The sequence below is a fragment of the Schistocerca piceifrons genome, chromosome 4, assembly GCF_021461385.2.
Source record: "Schistocerca piceifrons isolate TAMUIC-IGC-003096 chromosome 4, iqSchPice1.1, whole genome shotgun sequence".
Classification (NCBI taxonomy): domain Eukaryota; kingdom Metazoa; phylum Arthropoda; class Insecta; order Orthoptera; family Acrididae; genus Schistocerca; species Schistocerca piceifrons.
In genome coordinates, this window is record NC_060141.1 from 669453650 (window position 1) to 669476526 (window position 22877).

The following is a 22877-nucleotide window of genomic DNA, read 5'->3' on the forward strand; positions in this document are numbered from 1 at the left end:
TGGAGGAAGGAAATAAAGGTTTGTACTCAAAATTACTGCTGTACCTTTCAAAAGAAATTAATTACATTATAGCGTCAGTGGTCAGTCCATCAAAATGGATAATGAGAGTGAAAATGAGGACACAGATGCATATTCTATACGCTTACCACACAATCATTACCATCTAAAACAAATGTTTAGTATACACCAAATACAAGAAGGTCGAAGTGGTATCATGAAATGCCTTAGAGTTCTACACAAATAAGCTAATGAATATTTGTGCTAAATGGTTACCTGATCTAAAAAATTACAAAATGTTATTAGGCTGTTAAACGAGAAAGAAACGTTGTTAGGCTCCGAGCACTATGGGACTCAACATCTGAAGCTGTCGCTGAGCTGTGCTATGTTCGTTCCAGTGCTGGAAAGGTCGTTTCATACCTCCATCATTCTCAAATCCTCTTTCTTTCTAATCCTCTTCCTTTTCTTTTTTATCTTTTAGACGTCCGTTGCCTAGTTTTCGTTGTTAGCAAGCAGGAGATCGTTTTGTCTCATGCCTATAGCCTATCACATGACAATGGGATCCATTTAACTGCTCACATGTGTCTACTAACTGCGCAGTGCCCAACCATAACTGTTCCTGTCGAGATCATGTAGGGCGGCTTCCCGATGGAGTACACAAACGAGGACACTTCGATACGCTTTTGGTGCTGAGTGCATCCGATAACCAAGCTGACGCTGACGTTCGTGCGTATACTGGACGGTACCTCCAATGGCGCCGTCCAGATAAGAATGTTTAGCGTCTGCTGGAGCAACGCCTGCGCGGAAACCGTTAATCTTCGTCCACAAGCAATTAACAGAGGTCGTCCAGCGACCAGACGTACTCCACCATCAGAGGACGCAATTCTTGAAACAATTCATCAAAGATGGTAGTGAAACATAGGTGATATTGCAAGGCGTTTCCCGTTATTTCAAAGAGTATTCGTTGATGTTTTGCACGATGAAGAACTCCATCCATATCACTATACATTAATTCAGCATCAGCGGCCAGAAGATCGAATTCGACGAGTAAATATTTGTAAATGGCTCTTGCACCAAGTGGACGATAACAATCATTTTGTAAATTACGTGATATGGACTGGCAACTCGAGCACCCCCCTACAACAGCCATACTGTAGGTCAGAATACCAGCCACTTGTCACCTGTGAAGGTGGCTTTATGCCACATTTTGACATAAACCTAAGGGCTCGAGTCGTGGGAGGAGTGCTTTTTGGCACTTACCTATTGCGAGCCAAATTGAATTTATCATAGGTTCCTTTGCAGTACTTTCATTTATCCATTACAAATTGTTCAAAAAATGGTATCGTTGCAGTAACACATTTATGACTCTTTAGGAATAATTCATCACTCTGATAAGTCCCTCACCTCTCTTCCTACCTCTCTTGGAAATCCCCAGTCCCCTTCCGTGGATATCTCCAACTCTTCCCACCTGAATTCCTCTCCCCTTTGCACCGGTCCTTCCAACCCCTTCCTATCTGGAAATTGGAGGGAAATGCTGAGAGTGTGTTGAGCTGTTGCTGTGGAAGAATTTCATGACAAGAAATTCAAATCAATATCAACTACACTGCAGATGATATACAGTTTATATATAAAATTCAGTTTTCATGTTCTTTATTTTATGAGTCTGTGAGAGGCAAGGCTCCTCCTCTCCACCAGTTGTGAGTTGGGAGGAAGAAGACTCGGCCTGTGCTCAGCTGCCGCAGAGGGAGAATGTATTGGATTGTCCTAAGACTGTCTCCCCTCTTCTGCTTGTTCATTGGTGGGGAGATGGCTAGAGAAGAAGGTGCTACCTTTATTTTTGGCAGGAAATATGCCCCATTGACGAGATGTTGCTAATGGACAGAGAGAAGTTTAATATGTATAATTCTTGTAAGCAAACATCTGAGGACTTCGTCCATAGCCTCTTACATAAGGAATGGAAGAGATAATGGCTGAGCATAGGGTCAATATTTCTCAGGAAATAATGGTGATGCAGAGGAATGGGTTGAGGACGCATTTAATGACTCATAGAGACTACTGCACGTGATGGAGCTGTTTGTGTTTTTTGAAATGGCTGGTCAACCAAAGTGCAGGAGACAACTTTGTCCTGTTCCACCACCCCAGACTAGCTGTCAACTGTAGTGCCAGTTCTGCCATTGTAGTCGTAACTGTCGTCTGCTTCACATCTCCTGTGCAGCAAGCTAAGTAAATTTAAGGATTAACTGTGTTTCTCTTACTTTTCACTTCTTTTTCCTTGTGTTTTTGCTTTTAAGAAGCTTTGATTTTCGAGTACTAGTAATAGTGTTCCATTGATTTCGTGTTTGTTTGAATACAGTCCAGAGAGAGTTAGTGCTTATTTTCATTGTTTCCAACAAGAAGTGTCTAGTAACAACAGTTTAATGAGCTGTAAGCCGCCTTTAGTCAATTAGCAGTCTAGTTACAAGTTGATTACTTAACTCTCTAGAGTAATTTGTTGATTTCTTAGGATGGATAGGATGTGTGACTGCTGCGTACGGACGCAGGAGGAGCTGGCCACTGTTCGCTAACAGCTGAACATGCTGATGGTCACGGTCAGCCGTCTTCAGGCAGCTGACTCGGAGTGTAGCGGCAGTGTGGAGTCTGGTGCGTCGCATGGTACGCCCCAGGTGTTACATGCTTCACCCACGCTCCCTGTTGTCGAGACATCTTCGCGGGTACCGGGCGCGGTTGGGCCACCCTCTCCCCAAGGGGAGTGGCGCGTTCAACGACGTTCGATTCGCACCAGGCGGAGGGTCAGTGTGGAGGCTGGCCATGTGGCATCGCCCGTTCTGCCTGTCAGTGGACATGTGGCCGCTCCTTCTGCAAGGTCCGAGCAGGCACACGGAGGGAGGGGTTTATTAGTGATTGGGAGCTCCAATGTTAGGCGAGTGATGGAGCCCGTTAGGGAAATAGCGGAAAGGTCAGGGAAGAAGGTCACTCATTCTGCTTGCTGTGGGGTCTCATCCTAGATGTGGAGGAGGGCCTGACGGCGGCAATAGAGAGCAATATGGGCACCCGACTGCAAATTGTTGCTCACGTCGGCACCAATGACTCCTGCCGTCTGGCTTCAGAGGTCATCCTCAGTTCATACAGGCGGTTGGCGGAGTTGATGAATGCGGAAAATCCTCGCTCTAGGGGTGGAATCTGAGCTAACTATTTGTAGTGTCGTTCCCAGAAGCAATCGGGATCCTCTGGTTTGGCGCCGAGTGTAAGACTTCAACTAGAGGATCAGACGATTCTGCGGAGATCTGGGGTGCACATTTCTCGACCTCCACTATCGGGTGTAGAAATGTATGCTCCCCCTGAACGGGTCAGTCGTGCACTACACGCAGGAAGCGGCTACAAGGGTGGCGGAGTACGTGTGGAGTGCACATGTGGGTTTTTTAGGTTAGAGAATTCCCCAGATCGACAAGACGCCTCCTGAGACGCGACAAGGTAGCAGCAGGCAAAACACAACATGGAATGACGATATTTATGTGGTAATACTAAACTGCAGGAGTGTCTATAGAAAGGTCCCAGAACTTTTCTCATTAATAAACGGTCACAATTCCCACATTGTACTAGCGACGGAAAGTTGGCGAAACCAGATGTAAACAGTAATGAAATTCTAAACTCAGATTGGAATGTATACCGCAGACATTCTGGACAGTGAAGGTAACTGGATGTCTCTTCCCTTCAACGCAGAGAATGATGATGATCATGATTGCTGTTGGTGCTTCTTGGTTTTTCCACTGACTGTTGAGAATGGATCTTTCTGATATTCCTGACATCACAATCACATAACTAGCCATATCATTTCTGCATTCCTATTGGTTCCCACCAATTTTCAGGTTGTACTGGAAGAAGTCCCAGTTTCCTATTGGTTCCTGACAGAACAAGACCCATTTCAAGCTTCCCCACTCGAGACCCATACACCCTGATGAAGACCTCTGGTTCTAAAGCTACATCCATACTCGGCAAGCCACCTGACGGTGTGTGGCGGGAAATACCTTGAATACCTCTATCAGTTCTCCCTTGTATTCCAGGCTCATTCGTGGAAAGAAAGATTGTCGGTATGCCTCTGTGTGGGCTCTAATGTCTATGATTTCATCCTCATGGTCTCTTCGTGAGATATACGTAGGAGGGAGAAATATACAGCTTGACTCCTGGGTGAAGCGATGTTTTCGAAGCTTCAACAAAAGCCCGTACCGAGCTACTGAGCATCTCTCTTGCAGAGTGTATCATCTCTTTAACGCTTTCGCACGTACCAAATGATTCTGTAACGAAGCACGCTGCTGTCCATTGGATCTTGTCTGTCTCTTCTATCAACCCCATCTGGTACAGATCCCAAACCAGTGAGCAGTATTCAAGCAGTGGGCGAACACGTGTACTGTAACCTTCTTCCTTTGGTTTCGGACTGCATTTCCTTAGGATTCTTCCAATGAATCTCAGTCTGCCATCTGCTTTACGGAAGATTAATTTTATATAGTCATTTCATTTTAAATCACTCCTAATGCCTACTCCCATATAATTTATGGCATTAACTGCTTCCAGTTGCTGACCTGCGATATGATAAAAGGATCTTTCTTTCTATGTATTCGCAGCACACTACACTTGTCGACATTGAGATTCGATTGCCATTTTCTGCACCATGCATCAATCCGTGTCAGATCCTCCTGCATTTCAGTACAATTTTCTATTGTTACAACCTCTCGATATACCACAGCATCATCCGCAAAAAGCCTCAGAGAGCTTCCGATGTTATCCACATGGTCATTTATAAGTATTTTGAATAGCTACGGTCCTACGACACTCCCCTGCGGCACACCTGAAACTACTCTTACTTCGGAAGACTTCTCCCAATTGAGAATGAGAAGCTACGTTCTATTATCTAGGAACTCTTCAATCCATGGTGCAGAAAATGGCAATCGAATCTCAATGTCGACAAGTGTAGTGTGCTGCGAATACATAGAAAGAAAGATCCTTTTATCATATCGCAGGTCAGCAACTGGAAGCAGTTAATGCCATAAATTATATGGGAGTAGGCATTAGGAGTGATTTAAAATGAAATGACTATATAAAATTAATCTTCCGTAAAGCAGATGGCAGACTGAGATTCATTGGAAGAATCCTAAGGAAATGCAGTCCGAAACCAAAGGAAGAAGGTTACAGTACACGTGTTCGCCCACTGCTTGAATACTGCTCACTGGTTTGGGATCTGTACCAGATGGGGTTGATAGAAGAGACAGACAAGATCCAATGGACAGCAGCGTGCTTCGTTACAGAATCATTTGGTACGTGCGAAAGCGTTAAAGAGATGATACACTCTGCAAGAGAGATGCTCAGTAGCTCGGTACGGGCTTTTGTTGAAGCTTCGAAAACATCGCTTGACCCAGGAGTCAAGCAGTATATTTCTCCCTCCTACGTATATCTCACGAAGAGACCATGAGGATGAAATCATAGACATTAGAGCCCACACAGAGGCATACCGACAATCTTTCTTTCCACGAATGAGCCTGGAATACAAGGGAGAACTGATAGAGGTATTCAAGGTATTTCCCGCCACACACCGTCAGGTGGCTTGCCGAGTATGGATGTAGCTTTAGAACCAGAGGTCTTCATCAGGGTGTATGGGTCTCGAGTGGGGAAGCTTGAAATGGGTCTTGTTCTGTCAGGAACCAATAGGAAACTGGGACTTCTTCCAGTACAACCTGAAAATTGGTGGGAACCAATAGGAATGCAGAAATGATATGGCTAGTTATGTGATTGTGATGTCAGGAATATCAGAAAGTTCCATTCTCAACAGTCAGTGGAAAAACCAAGAAGCACCAACAGCAATCATGATCATCATCATTCTCTGCGTTGCTGAAGAAGTGTAAGAGCAAGTACACACCTTTGGTCAACATCATGTCTAAGTCTGGGGATACTTATTGCTTCTCCTTCCTCCTTTTTCAGCGACCTCCCGTGTGATCAGTATATCAGCAGTCACTGCTAGCTTGTGGGGACCTGCATTGGCACTGACCTGTTGGGACGAGAAGTGGCAGCAGCAGCTCTGGAGGATCCTACAGCCCACCTCACCAGCATGTTAGAGCCCTACAACAAGCTGCTATTATTCATCCCACTCATCGATATTTGTATTGAGGACAGCCAGCCAGTCCCCGACTCCAAGAAAAATCGTGCTGGGGGTCCTACATGACAGGATGCTGGTCAACACTGGTCTCCAACATATGCACCACCCCAGAAAATTCTGGTGTTATCGCTAGGACAGGGTATTGATGTGTTGCATGAGAAGCTACCGATTCCTCCCAGTGCTCTAGTGACTTTCACTTCGACTTATACTTTAACAGAAAGGTGTTCAAAGCACTTAAATAATGGTATAGAAGCATCAGTGGACAGTGACCGCTGTGTTTTGTTAAAGATTAAAAACGCATGAAGATGAGTTAAAGTGCAGAATATGAAGTTGAAATGGGATGAACTACGTCGCCCAGAACACTATATCAATCAATAAACTACCTCTGAGTATTATCTATTTCCATTATCTCCAGACATTTACTGTGCTGGCCTGTCATAATCTATAGAATCACTGTACAATGGTGTGGGACTCATGGTGAGATTTGGTGGGCGATCCATTTACCTGCAACACTCCATCGTTACAGACTTGTTCAGCCTATGGATGGCGCTATCCCTTGTGTTGGAAAGACTGAACAGATGGTTGCATTGTGTTCAAACTATGTATAAAGAAATTTTCAGCTATCTCTGTACGTACAGTGTCCATGCACATTATTTAGAACACTGCATCTGTATAGTGATGAAAGAAGAAACTAAAAGTACATTCATCTCTTTGCGAGAAATACACACAGAATTCTGTGCTTACTATAAAGCTTTACTTACTAAATTCTGTGCTGGTGTGAAGATAAAGAAAGAATCAATAGTTTTTTTAATGTAGTACACACTACGTATAGCTGTTGAATAAAGGTATGTATATTACAGGTTCAAAATGGTTCAAATGGCTCTGAGCACTGTTGGACTTAACATATAGGTAATCAGTCCCCTAGAACTTAGAACTACTTAAACCTAACTAACCTAAGGACATCACACACACCCATATCCGAGGCAGGATTCGAACCTGCGACAATAGCGGTCACACAGTTCCAGACTGAAGCGCCTAGAATCGATCGGCCACAACGGCCGGCTATATTACAGGAAACTGTGTTTTTTTTGTTCATAACTCTCATAATAATGTTACTGTTACGAGTACTTTCACTCCAATGTCTAGAATACCAAAGTCACAACAGGCTGTCTACATCACCTCATCGCTTTAGTCAACGTCTTCAGGCTGCATGAAACTGAATGGTAGACCAAACATTCATGGTCTTTGTATCTCCGTTTCTGACATATATATTTGCTTTAGAAGACCATTGCACACCAAAACCGATGCAGTCGGTGTTATGGTGGAGCTGGTGAAGCGTCCTCAACACAACGACTTAGTTGTAAGTGATTGTTTCTCCGATGGCACAGAAGATTGGAAGAAGAAGAAGAAGACAGGGCTACTTCTACCTGACAATCTGGGGTTTGATAGCTGTAGGTCCAGCCAGCTGCAGCAAGACAAATGTTACCATGTCACCACTAACACCGGTGGGGACCGCTTTCAACATGTTTGAGTGTTTTCAAAACCGCTGTTTCAGCTGCAAAAGTTACTGCAAGGTGTTGATGGTACAACATACATGACATCCAGCAGAAGCAGTGAAATTCCCCTGCAAGAAAAAGTAAAGTGAAACAACATGTTCGTATTCGACGATGTCGCTGTGGAAAACCAAAAACAAATTCCGCAGTATTTCTGTTTTGGCCATCACATGGGTGTTGATGTATTTTGATTGTGTCAGACATACTCCATAATTTAAAAAAAGTAGGTTAGTGATAATACAAAACTCATTATAGTCTTCAAACAAGACAACTTGAATTTGAAACACCTTTACCAAGTTCATGTAGGAACTGACATGTCATTCCATAGATCTGTAAACATGTGTGGAGACTGCTGGACTCACACACAGAATGGGTTTCCTGTTATTAATAGAACAAGAAAACTTAATGACGTACATATAGATGCAATTTTCAGCAGTTTCTTTATACGTATCAATGAAAGTATGTTAGTATACATTGAACCATGGACACGTTCACACACAACCTGGACTCTCCACCTGAGAGGATGGAAAAGTCGTCTATACACAGATGGAAAATTTAATTCTCTCAGACATAAAGTTAAGGATCTAGAGACGTATATCCAGACCCTTCAGAAACTCGTCAACGATTATATGTTAGGACTATTTTGCTTGAACAGAATGTAAGTGACATGACTGTAAAGGCTGGTAGAACTAGATTGAATGTATATTATATGTAAATTTACAGACCTGACAAGTGAGTGGGTATACTTCCTGTCAATACAATCCATGTAGAGTGAAACATTGCAACAAACTCCTATCTTAACAACAGATTGATTCATTCAATTTACGGATTCGTCCCATCAGCTTGCACAGGGTACAAGATCGTTGAGACCCCTGCTAACGCTATATACCCCCAGACACAGTTCAGACACTGTACTATCTTCAGCTGCATATTGCGGACAAGTATAATAAACATGTCGACTTTCGTGGTGAGTAAATCGTTGTACGACTACATCTGAAGTGGAAGCAGTAGTGACCTTGAAGAAGCAGAGATCTGAAAGTAGCGGTGATCTTCAACCAGCAGGGACCTGTTGAAGGCAGAAGCGACGACGTTGATCTTTAGCTTGCTGGATTGGAAAAGGTGGTGACCTACAACCAGCCGGACCTCCAGCAGCTTCCCAGCGTCCACGTGTTGTCAGGGAAGACATGATTGGTCTAAGGTATAAAACCATCACCCCAGCTCACAGCGTAAACTGTTCACAATAGGAGTAGTAAGTCTCAAACCTTGCAGTGACTTCGCTTGATATAACTAACCCAGTAGAATATGACTATCGTATTATACGTCAGCAGTACATCTCACATAAACCTTGAACCTCAACCACATTTAACAGGAATGATGATATTAGGATTATTACCCAACACCAAGACGCCTTAACACTCCCATGCTGGAGTTTCCTATATCTCGATTAATCGTTTACGAATAAAAAGAGATGGTACAGCTAGAGTGGCATCGAACTATGTGCTTTAGCATTTCTGTTTCATGAACTTAATTGGGTCGAGATTAACGTTGTTCGCAATGTAGCAAAACATCAGGTCTTAAAACGTATGTCTCTGCCCCTGGCTCTGATTTGAACGATTTATAACATGCTGCATGCTTCATAGACGAGCAGTGGAAGGGTACAGGAGTATTATTGCTTATGGAATGATTTGAAGACATGCAACAAATTATTATGAATGGCAAAAAACTTATTCTAATATGGAGTGCAACAGATAAAATTCATACATTTAAGGAGATCAAGAGGAGATCGAAAAAATAATATGGAAAATGCTGCGCACAAATGTATTGGATAAGACAGCATTTGAATATTTTAAAAGTTGTGAATGACAGTGTATTTCTAACGTTATTATTGCGTATGTGGTAGGTTTTAGAGAACACAGACCTACCGCCTGCAAGGAGACAAATGTGCTCTATCAAATCCTCTGCTCGACTGGAGAAAACCAGGTTCATCATATTTGCGTTTCAGATCAACAGGAGAGGTAATATAGCAAATGATTCCACCAAATTAGACAGTTGCAGGTTAACTAATTTCAGAGTCTATCTGAACTCTGAATTCTACGGACCTTCCCGCTGGTGCGGTGGCTTGTGTGCCTCATCGATACAGATAGCCGTACTGTAGGTGAAAAATCAACAGAGGGGTATCTGTTGAGAGGACAGACGAAATTGTGGTTCCTGAAGAGGGGCAGCAGCATTTTCAGTAGTTGCAGGGGCAACAGCCTGGATGCCTGAGTGATCTGGCCTTGTAACATTAATCAAAACGGCCTTGCTGTGCTGGTACTGCAAACGTCTGAAAACAGGGGGAACGACAGCCTAAATTTTTCCAGACGGCATCCAGCTTTACCGTATGGTTAAATGATGATGGCGTCCTCTTGAGAAAAATATTCCGGAGGTTAAATAGTCCCCCATTTGGATCTCCGGAGGGACTACTCAGGAGGACATCGTTATCAGGAGAAACAAAACTGGCGTTCTACGGATTGGAGCGTGGAATATCAGGTCCCCTAATCTGGCAGGTAGATTAGAAAATTTAAAAAGGGAATTGGATAGGTTAAGGTTAGATGTAGTGGGAATTAGTAAAGTTCGATGACAGAAGGAACAAGACTTCTCGTTAGGTGAATACAGGGTTATAAATACCAAATCAAATAGGGGTTATGTAGGAGTAGGTTCAATAATGAATAAAAATGAGGACGTACAGAACAGAATTGGGTAGAAGAGGATTTGTGGCACAACTTGTGTAGAAGAAGGGATCGGTTGGTAGGACATGTTCTAAGGCACCAAGGGATCACCAATTTAATATTGGAGGGCAATGTGGAGGGTAACAACCGTAGAGGGGGACCAAGAGATGAATACACCACACAGATTCAAAAGGATGTAGGGTGCAGTAGTTACATGGAAATGAAGAAGCTTGCGCTAGAGTAGCATGGAGAGCTGCATCAAACCAGTCTCTAGACTGAAGACCACAACAGGAACAACGACAATTGACAACTGTAGTGGAATGAAAACGTATACAGTCGAGCATTAGACATGTAAGCAAGGTTTAATGCTTCTCACTATGAAGAGGAAGGCTATCTACAGAGCCCACGTAAATTCAAGAAGTTGCCCACAATCATCTTAATAGACTGCTCAAAGAGATCAAGATGACTAAATCTGGATCTATAAATGTACGAACTGAATCTGAATCTCCGGAAAATTTGGTAGCAGACTGCACGAAATGCTCTAATTCCGCATGACCCTTTAATTAACTGTTACCTGTTCACTGGTGTTGTGCGACGAGCTGTATAAATGAACAAGTGCAGCGCCATACCCATAGAATGTCACAATGGCATCTCAGGGTGTGAACATCAGTGCAGAAGCTTGGGGTTTTTATGATGTTCAGCATAGACAGTTCATATTTAAAGACGGTACATTCATGGCAAACACAGAAGATGCTGGTAGAATAGAGACCTTCCCAGTAATCACAGCATCGATAAGTTCTTGAAGGATATGAAGTGTACCAAAGATGAGGGGACTGTAAAGTGGTTATCATATTTATACCGTGGAATTCATCAGTATAATCTTCTCATTCCATATAAAAATACGGTAGCGTTGCTTCGATTGTGCGACAACACAGATACTGTCACGTAAGCCGAGGAGAAGATCACATGTGTGCATCGAATCTTCAACTTTTCTGCTACTCAAGGCCTGGTATTCTATTGGTGTCTAGCTCACTATTGACTCAAGAAGGAAACGATGTGTGAAAATTACGTTGTGTCTGCCTACGAAAATGTAAAATTGCTTTGAAACTCGATGAAAAATAAATCAATTTTTCCTGGCAGTCTGTGTGTTTTCCTTTCACACTTTGTTAGTATGTAATTTTACCCTGATACCACATCTGTGGTTTTCCTCCAGCACGGCAAAAACAATTTTAGACGTATTTGCTATATGTCTCTGATAGCGGACATGGTCAACTTCTACCTGCTCCCATAACAAAACATGTGCTGAATTTTAGGCATAATTTCATACAACAATTACATATTTTTTGGTATTATCATCTTAAACTTCACCCTCACCTTTGAAACTAATGCCATATGTGTCTTAAAATCCTTTACATATGCATCTCGGATATGTTTTCTATAAATAAGAACAACAAATACATATGGTAACACATTTTTCGTTTACTCAATTCTCACTTATACAATTGGGTTCTTGAGGAACAATTTGGTTTTTGAGGTACAACTTGGTTAATGAGATTACACAATAACGAAAAAATTCACTGGTTGACATATTAACAATTTTTAGATATATAAATCTACACTGAAAGCTCACATGATAAGAGGGTCATACTACTGTTCAATATATACACCTAGTCTCATTCTCTTCCTCTCATAAGCCAAAGTCTCCCTCACCCTCTCACTCAAAAAGTGAACAATAGAAGTATGGGAGAGTTTCAGTGTCGTCTTCACAAATGACGCTGTTTCCGTCATGATGCGAAACGCTGACTTCGATTGTAACACAGTGTACACCTTGTGTCCTCTAGATCGAAAACTTGTTAGCCGCACCATATTCTGCGGCTGTTGCGGAGCACCGCGAGCATCACTGAACCGGCACTGCAAACAGTCGTCCACCGACAGGGTTATCAATACTGCATGATGGAAAACCTCAGTCCACCTCCCAAGTTTTTGCAAAAGTTTTTGCGTGCAGTCCAACAAACTCCACAATTGGTGATCCCTTCGCCTCGTCTTCCATTCGGCCGATAGCCTTCCTGTTCTGTGGATCAATACCGTAAGGAGTATCGACTACGTATCCAGATGAGTCGAATTCTTCAGTGTAGCATCTCATTACTTCATATGGATTTCAGTTCTTCACCCTATAGATGAAGCTATCGGTATCCATCTAAAGTAACTTTGGATCTGCGAAATGAGTTTTGCAAACTCGTCGTGGAATCGGTACGTGTGGGGTTAGGATAGGTCTAGTATGCACTTTCCCACATAGATCGGTTTCGTTAATTCTCTGCGACCTTCGTCACATCCGTTTCACGTTATTTCCTCAAATTTTCGATTGCTTTCTCTAAAATTGAAATACTTTGTTAACTTAAAAATCTTTCTCAATGTATATGTAGTGGAATCTCTCTGTTTCGTATTCAATATAATCCTTCTACCAGGCGGATTACTTGAAGGAGATAGCTCAGGTGATTCTATCCAGCCTCAGCACCAACCTGAGACACTGCTGGAGATCACGATATTAAGTAATGTATCTCCGCTTATTCCCCAGCGTTGTCACTAATCTCTCAAGACATCCAAGCAAATTGGCGTGAGCCTCTTGCAAACTAATAGGTTACATGAGCTCTGCCTCCACCACATACGCTACGTCAAAGTCAGCTTCCATACCCTCGATTTTTCCACATAATCTCTTCCAGTCTTGTTTGGATAACCACTACAACTAGTCAATCGGCATTGACTGTTGCATGGCATGCCCATATATATTATTGATTTCCAAGTACATAATGTTACTAGAATCAAGGGATGCGTTGGACCTACTAATGATGCGGGGGCTATTTCTCTTGGCGTGACTATGGACACATCGACAAAACGGATTCCTCACTCAAAGAAAAGACACATGTTAGCATCGGCCAATAGTTCGATGCCGCGCTTCGTTTTCTTGAGCATAGCGTCCCAAGGTAACCCAGGTACTGTGTAATAAAACGTGGGATCCAGAGAATCTGTGGTCGTGCGTATATTCTGGGATATTTCGGAAACATCGGCAAGCAAGTGCTATTCTGGGTCCACATAAAGCTGTGCTTACTCTCCTGACGTTTAGATGCTTATTATGAGTCACATATTCACAGCATGTTCATACACTGCGTCCGTTATGGCCTCGTCTGTAAGATTTGGTAGCCTGGTTTCGTTGCATTTTGCCATACTATCCAGATACATGTACGAGAAAACCCCTTTCTAGTCTTCAGCCAAGTCTTTTTTTGTTGGGAAGTGCAGCCAAAGTGACGAGCATATCGTTCTGAGGTAGTTTCAATACATTTCCGGAGTGGTGCCTGCTTAAAACGTAGCGAGTCAAGGAAACGGAGCGTAATTCTAGGCCTCACATGTCTGATGAATGAGATATATTTCTGATCACTCTCAGGCAGGGCACTGACGTGAACATTCTTCATACCGAAATTGGGTGGTTCAAATAGCTCTGAGCACTATGGGACTTAACATCTGAGGTCATCAGTCCCCTAGAACTTAGAACTACTTAAACCTAACTAACCTAAGGATATCACACACATAAATGCCTGAGGCAGGATTCGAACCTGCGCCCGTAGCGGTCGCGCGGTTCCAAACTGAAGCGTCTAGAACCGCTTGGCCACACTGGTCGGCTCATACCGAAATTAGCCAAGTGCTCAACAAGGAAGTGAGTGTCATATCCGCTTAAATTATAAAAGCAAAAGGGTACGTGCTGTGGTCATTGATACATCATGTGGCATGTATTGTGAGCTGAACCACGGAATTTCCCCATAAGATGACAGTGGTTCCTATGAGAAATTTCCACTATTTTGCCTAACGCCTGCCGACAAAGAAGGCAGTCAATCCTGTTACTGTAAAAATCTTCATTCTCCTTCGGTTTGGTCATGGTAATGTTGTCGCTGTAAAGCTTAACAACCTCCGATGAAAGTTTTTCTGACTCAGTGAGACTCCAAACTGCAGTATTACACCTGACAGGAGATTTTTGTCGGTTCACAGTCGGTTCATGTACATGTTTCTCTGTGAAGGTTGCATGTGAGGCTGTAGTGTCATCTTCACAGCGGGTCACAAGAGTGAGGAGGCATTATAAGTCGCCATACATCACAATCGCGGATCGCTTCTGAAGGTGAGCATTCTTAATCTTTGTGAACTTATTTTTATCAGTAGACACAATAATAGATTCTCGGTCCTTGGAAATGCAATTTACTAGATGCTTTAGGAGCAACGTGTCTGAGGAAAAGGTACTGAAACACCTTAAGAAACTATGCATTACATGATGATTTTTTTTTATTTTAATTTTTGTTTTTTATATATTTTTCAGTTGGAAGCAAATGAGTCAGAACAAGTCCTTGATCCAATAGTACTGATAACTGTCTTTATTTTTATTTTCCTCATCTGAGACTATAAGCATTTTCACATGCATGTTACGCTCACTGGAAAGTTTTGAAAAGGATCGACGATTAGATGTTTATCTCATCTAATTTGTGTTTCTCCATACCATAAACATGACCCAATATGCCAATACTCTGCCCCTCAAATTTAGTTATGCCTTGGATCTTGATGGGGGGCACAATACCATTAAAGCTACAATACTTAGGAATATAAAGGTGCCTACCATATTGAGATGTGGCACAGGATTCTGTTTAATATTTCTCTGGCATGCCAGAACTGGGCATGAAAAACAGGCATTGTTGGTTTTCTTTTGGGCATTAATAGATCCCCTCTTATCAGCTATACCCTTAGGAGACTTGACATAGCTTGACCCTCCAAGTATCGGATCGGTGACATGTGTATGGGCGTCCAAGTATAGCGTTCGCCTGAGAGCTTTAGCTGACCCTCAAAATTCCATTTCGGAAACACAGTCCAGTATAGTACTCAAGGATGACTCACGAAACCACTCGATGATTGATGATCTTTGCTATTTTCTACCATTTTCCCTCCAGAGATAGTGATAGATAGAGATAGTGATTAAGTACCATTGCAATACAGTTCCCATAAAATAAAAATAATACTTCTATCAAAATCAAACAATTGTAGTAGAATCCAAATATCGTAGAAAAAGGTTGATTTACGTGAATTTGGGGTAGCTAATAGTCCAAATAGTCAACGATGGGAGCAATTTAGATCTGAACTGGATAAAGGGTTGGCTAAAAAGTCTGCCGTGTTTGAATTACACGGGAAAATCCATCCTGTAATCATATTTAGATTACTGCATGGACACTAACAGCTACATATAGTGGAAAAAGGTGGGTCTGCTTTGTTGAAAAATTATTGAGTGGGGCATACATAAGGTTGGTTACCACAAAACACTGAGAGCTTCAGGACTTACTACAGAATATCAAGCCCCATGGTGGTCTGTGGTAGCACAATAGCAAGTGGGAACACAATTATTGAGTCCCAATGTATTTAATGAAAAGTGTGGTACATTTGTCAAATTCCTTGAAACGCATATAGATCAAGAAAGTATTTTGCTGAAACGGTTAATGAAGCTCATTTCTATGGTATGGTCATTAGTCTGTTCCCTAAAGTCTCTAAGTAAACATTAGTTAGTATATCCTAAGACGATACCCAGGGAACTTGGGAAATCTTTGACCAATTAGATTGTCTTGACTTATATGAAGGAAATTCTATTAGGGAATGAGAACAACATGCTATAATTAGGAGACCAAACGCATGACACCAAAGGGAAAATAGAAATTTGAAGCGATATATGGGCTACTTTTCCATAAAGGTTTCAGTAACGTTACAAGGCATATGTAGAGTGAGGAGCGATGATGACATAAAAGGTGAGAAAACAGACAAAAAAGTTTTAAATGTGATGAAAAGATGATAAAATATTTTAAAATGTTAGTTAAAAGACAAACATATTTCCACAAACAGATATAGCACAAATGGATTGTTTCGTTTTTCATAATCCCCAACCAGCAACGCCGGTTAAGACCGTAATAAATTTCACTATTATGATTCTGACTGGAATGTTGTCATTTATTTCCTTCATACATTTTTGATAGTATATGCAAGTACATTGTTAAGACGATGTGGTAAAACAAAATCAACATTGCATTTCTACAACTAATAACATTCTAAATCTCTATATTGGAAAAAGATCGCCAATTTATTTTTTGAATAGTGGTTCTTAGAAATCTTAGCAATAAACGAAACCATCAACCTAGATGCCCTTTACCCAGAATTTTTCTATATGGTTTCCATGTCCCTTTACTTCAGTCCTTCTTCTACATTCATGGCCGTGCACCATCAAGCATACCCTGCCTCAATTTAGTTACCTTCAAAAAATTTTTCGAATTCTCTCTTCAATGTAGCTTAAACTTGACAGAATTTCTTCTTGTGCCTGCTTTGATAGTTTGTGGGCTTTTCTTTTCTCTTAGCCCCATCTTCATGTTCTTCACCTTTTTACTATCTTCTTCAAGAAGACTTTGGTTTCGCCGCTCTTTTTGCTGTCCTTCCTTACAAATAATACACTCCTGGAAATGGAAAAAAGAACACATTGACACCGGTGTGTCAGACCCACCATAATTGCTCCGGACACTGCGAGAGGGCTGTACAAACAATGATCACACGCACGGCACAGCGGATACACCAGGAACCGCGGTGTTGGCCGTCGAACGGCGCTAGCTGCGCAGTATTTGTGCACCGCCGCCGTCAGTGTCAGCCAGTTTGCCGTGGCATACGGAGCTCCATCGCAGTCTTTAACACTGGCAGCATGCCGCGACAGCGTGGACGTGAACCGTATGTGCAGTTGACGGACTTTGAGCGAGGGCGTATAGTGGGCATGCGGGAGGCCAGGTGGACGTACCGCCGAATTGCTCAACACGTGGGGCGTGAGGTCTCCACAGTACATCGATGTTGTCGCCAGTGGTCGGCAGAAGGTGCACGTGCCCGTCGACCTGGGACCGGACCGCAGCGACGCACGGATGCACGCCAAGACCGTAGGATCCTACGTAGTGCCATAGGGGACCGCACCGCCACTTCGCAGCAAATTAGGGACACTGTTGCTCCTGGGGTATCGGCGAGGATCATTCGCAACCGTCTCCATGAAGCTGGGCTACGGTCCCGCACACCGTTAGGCCGTCTTCCGCTCACGCCCCAACATCGTGCAGCCCGCCTCCAGTGGTGTCGCGACAGGCGTGAATGGAGGGACGAATGGAGACGTGTTGTCTTCAGCGATGAGAGTCGCTTCTGCCTTGGTGCCAATGATGGTCGTATGCGTGTTTGGCGCCGTGCAGGTGAGCGCCACAATCAGGACTGCATACGACCGAGGCACACAGGGCCAACACCCGGCATCATGGTGTGGGGAGCGATCTCCTACACTGGCCGTACACCACTGGTGATCGTCGAGGGGACACTGAATAGTGCACGGTACATCCAAACCGTCATCGAACCCATCGTTCTACGATTCCTAGACCGGCAAGGGAACTTGCTTTTCCAACAGGACAATGCACGTCCTCATGTATCCCGTGCCACCCAACGTGCTCTAGAAGGTGTAAGTCAACTACCCTGGCCATCAAGATCTCCGGATCTGTCCCCCATTGAGCATGTTTGGGACTGGATGAAGCGTCGTCTCACGCGGTCTGCACGTCCAGCACGAACGCTGGTCCAACTGAGGCGCCAGGTGGAAATGGCATGGCAAGCCGTTCCACAGGACTACATCCAGCATCTCTACGATCGTCTCCATGGGAGAATAGCAGCCTGCATTGCTGCGAGAGGTGGATATACACTGTACTAGTGCCGACATTGTGCATGCTCTGTTGCCTGTGTCTATGTGCCTGTGGTTCTGTCAGTGTGATCATGTGATGTATCTGACCCCAGGAATGTGTCAATAAAGTCTCCCCTTCCTGGGACAATGAATTCACGGTGTTCTTATTTCAATTTCCAGGAGTGTATATTCTGCGTATGGTTCCTCTCCAAACCTCATGAGCTACAAGTCAATGGCCTCAGGTCAAAACATCGTTTAAACCTCTTTCTGTCACCACTGCCTTACCATCGCCTATGTGTGCGTCGAAATGGAATATTTTGTCTGATGTCCACATTTCCATGCGACAGTGTACGGGAAGTTTTAAGAAGTTTGAATTAGCTGGATAATTTTAATCCGTGGATGATGAGTATCTTTTTGAAGTGAGCTGCGGTCAGTAATAGTCAAAACCTTTGTAATCTAAAGCTGTATCGTCTTTTTCAAACTGTCTAACCATCATATCGTCTAATAAGTAATTTTGTCTTAAGTCCAACTACAAAATTTTGCAACCTGTAACACGCTACTGTAGTTTCTCCTCTTTATTCCTTCTCTGGGGTCTTTAAACATAAAACTTGTCGGTGGTGCACTTAATAAGTAAATCTTCTCCATTGCAGAGGTGTGACGTAATGTTTTAGGACATTCTTTAGAAACCTCAACTTAACATGCTTTTTTGAGTTTGTTAAGCTCTGCGATTACTTACTAGATACTACTAGTTGTTCAAAAGGAGGCAGATTATTCAGTGTAATGAGTTCGTTGTGAAGAACTTCAGAAGTACTCTCCATTTTTCTCAAACCATAAGCCTTCAAAACCCGAGCCAAAGAGTTTTGAAGTGTGTTTTATATATTTGTATGCAACTTTGGTGTTCGGCTTTGAAAATGCTGTGTGGAATAACTGAATAGATCTGCTGATGAGATCATGAAATAAAGTTCTGCTTTCACTGAATGCCTTCTGAAGTATTCGTATTATGTCAAGGAATCCTGCATACTCGGTTCGCAGAACAAACAATCAAACAACTGGTATTTATGAGTTTTATTATAACATGACAAGTGCTAATACTTAACTTTTAATCTCATGTGTCGCCAGCTAGCGTGACATACAAAATAATCAGTCTTCTTCAGAACAGACAAACATAAACTATGCTACGTAGATATTTGTAGTGATGGAGGCTACGATGCGACGGCTAAAGAAGTAGCTAACGTTGAAGCTTCTATCGAAGTTGGCCGCCACCAGTAGGGCGCGGCGCTTATGTCCTCTTCACGTAAAGGCCGCTGCTGTCGTGTTCTCGTCCTGGAGGGAGGTTGGTCAGCATGCAATTGGCTGACCTCTTCTCACAGCCCTTTGCTCTCTGTCGTTCCCGACTGTCGTACCGGCGCCGACTTTACGCCGTAACAATTGACAACCGCATTGTAGGATTTGGAGCCAATACTAGCGGAATTCTATTTTCAGATGTGCCTGCTTTAAAAAGTTATATTGAATACCATCCAACTATTCAAAATCCAGTTGGCTGAAGTTCTTAAATAAGGCCACCTATTTCTTGTGTCCACCAAAACTTGTGATGTGGAATATTGTAGTTAGACTTGATTCCTTCATATTCTTCGTAGTAAGATATCAAAAAATTGTTAACATTGACCAGAAAGTAGACTCAAAAATACTTACAAAAGAAGATTGCACCGAAATGAAATCGCGAAGGAAGTGTGCGACATTGTAAAAATATATGCGCAATATGCAAAATGCTGAGTAAGTCGCTAACTAAAAGGTCATTGACTGGATGTAAACTGACATCGTAATTCCAGTACTATGTGTTTCGGACAGACCCATAATGAATTATCTACAGCAAACCAGATAAAAATACATAGCTATCTACAAAATAAAAATGAGTTACAAAACCGAGATGAAAGAACATACAAAAAAGTATATTAAAAGTCATTAGAGGTCACATACATCGGAACGTCATGTTACACATACATACAAAAGTTACATGTTGTAGTAGTAACGATCATCAACAGGCTGTTAAAAGCTTGTCAGAGTAATATCCAAATTTTCCACACCAGACGACGTCGAAGTGGCGAAAGTGGCGCTATATAGTGCTAAAGTATAAACAACATAAATTTAGAAAGGAAATCGAACATATTAACAGATGATTAGTAGCATAAACACATATGGTGTAACAATGAACAAAATAATACAGAGAACACGAAAAATACAATTCTATACATACTCCGAATGGAAAGTACTATCAACATGTGTCAATGCAGCTACATTAACCAACATGTAGAAAATAATGACAATACGTAACGCAATAATTATGCAGTTATTACACGCGAACCTTATGGGCAGAGCACCGTTATAGGACAATGCATAACGCTGATGACATGCATCTAAGCAAAATATACAAAAACATCAAACGAAAAGAATTTACATTCGAGCCTCGTAACAGCAAAACAATTTTTTTCATGAAAGTAATACACAGTAATGCCGACATATTGGCAACTTCAAATAAAACAAATATTTTTAATAGAAACCTTATACAAAGAAAATCGTAAGCGCTGCAGCTCTATCTGGCATTATAAAATGAGGATTAATCAGTGCAAATACAACATATATAGCAGACTGTCTAAATTACGAAGCTGAAAAACAGATCACTGCAAAAAGAGTAAAACAGACATTACAAATATTCCAGTTATCCGTCATCCGTCATCGAAGGAAACAGAACTTATGGGACACTTCCTATTTTTAATCTTTTTAAACATACAGTGAAAATGTAAACTGAAAATATAATTGACATAAAGTCATTAATTAATCACACGATAAAACCCCGAGAAAAAGTCGTTCTTTGGTAGTAAAAATACACTAAAAATGTGAAGAAAGTGGTTGATTAGTGGGAAGGGTACTTTCAGTTAACAGAATAGCGCACTGAAAGCTAAACTCTGATTCCTTATGGTCGTTATACAGGTAGTTCAATGGAAAACAAGAGGAGGGATATAGTGGTACGTACGGCGGGGGGGGGGGGGGGGGGATGGTAGGGGGGAAGACAAGTGATAGGGAAATACACTAGGGTGACGAAAGTCAAGGGACAGCTCCTGATATCGTATAGTTTATAGTTTCTACTTTTTCTCAGCGTAGTGCAGCAAGCCTATGTGACATGACAAGTCGTTGGAACACCCCTGGAGAAATTTTGAGCCATGCTGTTTTATAGGCGTCCACTACAGCGAAACTGTTGCTGGTGCAGGATTTTGTGGACGAACTGAATTCTCAATTACGTCCCATAAAAGTTCGATGTCATTCAGAGCGGACGAACTGGGAGGCCAGACCATTCGCTCGAGTGGTCCAGAATACACTGTGCTAATTGTCTATAGGATGCTTGTAAATATCAAGCTCCCCGAGGACGTGAAAGTGACGAGAGTGACGAAAACTGCTATAATGTGATGAGCCAAATCCGAAACAATCTGTGGTGAAGCTTATCGTCATACTGGCTATTCCTCAAGGAATAGTTGCACATAGTGCGATAATATGTGTTACAGGCACGGCAACAACAAATGTCTAGATAATGATTTTTTCCAGTGGTTCCACGTAGTATACATTTCCGTGTCAGACTCTTTTCAGGCGAGCTATTTTCCTCTAAATGAGCATGATTTATGTCCACAGAACAGCAGTCAAGCAAAAGCAAATTATTTTAATTGGGTATTGCCCAAAAGCAGTGTCCGTACCATAGTAGTATTTCTCGTACGTCCGTTTTCCAACTCTTACCGTGCCGTAAATATTCCCTAGTGTCCTCGCAAGATAATGCAAAAGAGAAGCAACCGTAGGCAGCCGAGCCCGTCCAACTTCTCACCACACAACAAATAATTTTCCAGCCAGTTCACCATTATGATTTTTATTTGAGTCATCAGTCTTCTTATTTTTTTGATGCGGCCCGCCTCGAACTTCTCTCCTCTGGCCACCTCTTCGTCTCAGAGTAGCACTTGCAACTTATGTCCTCCATTATTTGTTCGATGTATTCCAATATCCGTCTTCCTCTAAAGTTTTTTTCTCTACAGCTCCCTCTGGTGTCATGGAAATCATTACCTGATGTCTTAACAGATGTCCTAACATCCTGTCCCCTCTCCTTTTCAGTGTTTTCGTTCCTCTCCTCTCCGATTCTGCGCAGCACCACTTCATTACTTACCTTATCAGTCTACCTAATTTACAGCATTCGTCTGTAACAAAAAGTCTCAAAAGCTTCGATTCTCTTCCTGGTTTTTCCACAGTCCATGTTTAACTACCACACAATGCTGTGCTCCAAATGTACATTCTCGGAAGTTTCTTCCTCAATTTAAGGCCTATGTTTGATACTCGTACACTTCTCTTGGCCAGGACTGTCCTTTTTCCCAGTGCTAGTCTGCTTTTGATGTCCATCTTTCTCCGTCGGGCACTGGTTATTTTGCTACCTAGTTAGCATAATTCCTTAACGTCCTCTACTTCGTGAGCATCAACCCTGATGTTAAATTTCTCGCTGTTGTCACTTGTTACTTCTCATTAGATTCGTCTTTATTATGGTTCAAATGGCTCTGAGTACTATGGGACTCAACTGCTGAGGTCATTAGTCCCCTAGAACTTAGAACTAGTTAAACCTAACTAACCTAAGGACATCACAAACATCCATGCCCGAGGCAGGATTCGAACCTGCGACCGTAGCGGTCTTGCGG